This window comes from Morone saxatilis, unplaced genomic scaffold, assembly GCF_004916995.1.
Source record: "Morone saxatilis isolate NCDOM2014 unplaced genomic scaffold, NCSU_SB_2.0 Contig4, whole genome shotgun sequence".
NCBI classification, from domain to species: Eukaryota; Metazoa; Chordata; class Actinopteri; family Moronidae; genus Morone; species Morone saxatilis.
This window is the reverse complement of record NW_023339984.1, coordinates 11,997,635-12,001,122: the sequence shown is the minus strand read 5'-3', so window position 1 is coordinate 12,001,122 and position 3,488 is coordinate 11,997,635. Positions and strand designations below refer to the sequence as shown.

Below are 3,488 nucleotides of genomic sequence, written 5' to 3'. Positions count from 1 at the left end.
GAGTGATACTTACTTCTTTGACATCCAAGACATCCTTAGCAGCATTACTGAATATTTTCTTCTCAAAGTACTCAAAGGGTTCGAAGAGCCATTTGTGAGACCACATGTTGGAGTCATGGATGTTGAGCTGCTCTCAAGGCATTGGTGGTAAAGTGGTAAGCATAGCTGCTTCCCAAGCAGATGACCTGGTTTCAAATCCCAGCCAATGCATGAGCTTTTAATCACCATAAAAGCTTTAGGAGGTGGAGAATCAGTAGACAATTTGTCATACCATCTAACTCACAGACAATGGTGCCATCTTGTGGTAAGCAGTAACAGTAACAATATGTAATAATGTAGAAATGGGCAACAGTAAATCCTGATTGATGCATGGAAGTATGTAGCATCACCAGAGGCCCAACCAAATATCCAGTGGAAAGGTGCAGACCCTCAATCTGACCGCTGCGTCAATGACGGTTGCATTAACAAGGATCTGCAACTTTTGCAGACATGTAAACCCATCAGTCTGCCCGCTGTGGAGGTGGTCCCCGCCTGCCCCTCTGTCCGAGCCTGTCCTACATGCAGCATGAGGGAGGAACGTAGACGAGAATACTGCAAAACTATGCAGTTGCCAAACCATCTCTATTTATAGACAGTTTTCCCTGCACCTTTACAATTCCTCTTTTCTTGTTTGTTTTGTTTACTTCATTAGGTGTTTCACTATTCTTTGACTTTTTTTGTCATGAATTGTTGCTCTGACTGAGTTGTTATTCATCTTCTGCATCACCCTCCTCTCCCATAGTCTAATAACGAATGAGGAAATACAGAAAGTCCCTCATTTGAGATTAAACTTTATAAAACACTGCAGTTGCTGCTGGCAAGATACATAAATAATGACATTTAGCTTTTCAGACACCAGTGCTACACTTTATTTCTACACATAAAAAGAAAAAATGTAATACATAACCATACATTTGCAAATTTATAATTTTACACAGATATTAACTGTTTTTAATTGAACTTAACTTTTGATTTTAAGTCGAATACTCTTAAAACATTTCTAAAAGTATGTAAAATGAGTTCCAATTAACAGTAAATAAAAAGTGGGGCGGTCAGTTTTCCCAAATGTCAGCTAACAGTAACTAAAACAAGCAGTAGACCAATGTGATTAAAACAGAACGAACATTATTTATTCATAAAACCACACACATACACATCAACAGCTAACAGTGAGAACATTGTGTAACCAAAACATTATCTGAGAAAAAATAAATAAATGTGTAATTACATTTTTTAATTTAAAAAAAACACAATATGGTAAATAGACTGTACTTATGTAGCGCCTTTCTAGTCTTTCGACCACTCAATATGCTGTACACTACATGCCACACTCAGCCATTACACACTGATGGCAGTGGCTGCCATGTGCCATTCCCACTCACAGCGGACGGAAGCCGGGGATTGACCTTCTGATTAGTGGACAACCCCCTCTACCTCTGAGCCGTCAACAATAACATCTCAAAACTTCACCAGTTTGGTAAGATTTGAGACAATTGTTAATCTAATTGAACAAAATGGACCCTTGGTCCTCACTTGATTATTCCTTTGCAGACATCACCTATTATAATGGACTGAGGTACAGAAACAATGTTACACAGTCTTGGCTTACGGTTATCTGCCACAATCATCTTGCACAAGATGTGATCGTTTTTGAGATGTTCTTCATCTATTTTAGTTTGGTCTTACATCAGATATAAATCTGCACGGATGCTAACGCATAATATGATTGGAGTCCTTATGAGTAAGTATTCGTCTGACATATTGTATGACTATTAATAATAGTAATAGAAATGTTTTAGTAACATGACATACTTTAACTCTTCATAGATCCAGACAAAGGCAAATTACCTATCTAGTTGTTATTGTTATAGTTGTAATAAACATAACAACCAATTACTATTATAGTAAGAGGCAAAAAACAATTACAAAATACTTCACATATTTTCTTGATCCAAGACGTACTCTCATCAGCTCCTGGAGAATCACCTGGTGGATGAGTAAACCAGAAATAAATTCTTCAGACAAACTTAATATAACTGAAAGTCAAAAAACATAAACAAAACATAGTTTAACTAACACTTAATGCATTTGCATATTCTGCTTTTGATGCATAATGAAAATCACATTTGTTTGAATGAAATAAGACAGTTGAAGTTTCATATCTATATGTATTTGAAACATGGCGGTTCAACATGGCAGTCTCCATGGAAGGCAACCTTTCGCATCTACAAACAAAACCACAATGATTTCTAGAGTGTAATCAGTGTCCTTTGTGTTCTTCCTCGTCTCTCTTCTGGTTGGTCTGAAGTATTTGACACTCTGTGGCTTTGAAGTGAAGAAAAGCAATTTAGCAATTCAGCACTGATCTATTAGTATTTTCGTTTTCATGATTTAAACCCTGAAACAAGTCTAAATGTCAACAAATAAACCCGAGTAATGTGCCTTTGGAAATAGATACTTTAGAGAACATGAGAGGACATACAGTCCCAGAACTGGTGAACCATTTGTATAATATATGTATTTATATAAAATCACTCACATAGAGCCAATTATCCATAATATTATGTATCTACTGCATCTCACTGATTCCCACATGTTCTTCATATTACCTGTTTGTTCCGGCATCTCTGTCTGTTCTTCGTCCTCTTCATCGTTTTCTTTGCATCTTTCTTCAACATTTTTTTTGTATTCCACTTCGTCTGTCCTCGGTTCATTCAAGTTACTGTCATCCTGTTTTTGCATTGCATTGTCTGCCAGATATTCTGATTTGGTCCCACAAGGCACCTGAGACTCTGTGGCTACGAAGAGTAGAAAAAATTATATATTTAGCAATAATCTGTTTGTAATTAAAGTCATATCTTAAATGATTTCTTTGTGTATTTTTGTGAGCCTACCTCTGTACATGAGAAGATATACAGTCCTGGATCTGGTGATGTTTTGTTTGCATAGTACAACAAAAAGGGTGACAGCATACAATAAACACTTCTGGGTAGATAATGTAATATATCCAAATTATTATTAATACAATTTTCTGAAATAGATTTGATCAAACATACTTGTAAGTTCCTTTTTCAAACAGCTGTTCAACCTGCACCATTCAACAGAAACAGACCAAACAATGTAAATGAACTTCTGTTTAATGTTTGATATTTCTGTTGGTATGTTTTGAATGTGTACCATCATAATGGAATAGATTAAGTAACCTTACCTTCCTGACGTAAGAATCACTACACTCATACCAGGTTTCGTCCTCATTGGACAGGATGGTGGCTGTGTAATGTCCACCTGTTAGACTGCCCATGTGATTCACCATCCCATACAGTTTGTACGTTTGATTCTACGATGAAGAACACAGTCGGGTACATGGAAATATTTGGAAAACATTTAAAAGGAACACCATTGAAACATAAATCACATTCAATTTTGTTACCTTTCTCTTTAATTCAAGA

The 3,488-nt window shown here is 36.3% G+C and overlaps 1 long non-coding RNA gene and 1 pseudogene across 1 annotated transcript; both read right to left on the bottom strand.

Moving 5' to 3' along the window:
• The window catches only part of LOC118338462, a 22,582-nt pseudogene that overhangs the window by 6,610 nt on the left and 12,484 nt on the right, over nt 1–3,488 (bottom strand).
• On the bottom strand, nt 1,145–3,488 carry LOC118338340. The gene is made up of 5 exons (XR_004797237.1): nt 3,470–3,488; nt 3,248–3,376; nt 3,096–3,127; nt 2,649–2,965; nt 1,145–2,025 (listed from the first exon to the last, which is right to left on the bottom strand). It is a non-coding gene; the product is annotated as an uncharacterized LOC118338340 (long non-coding RNA).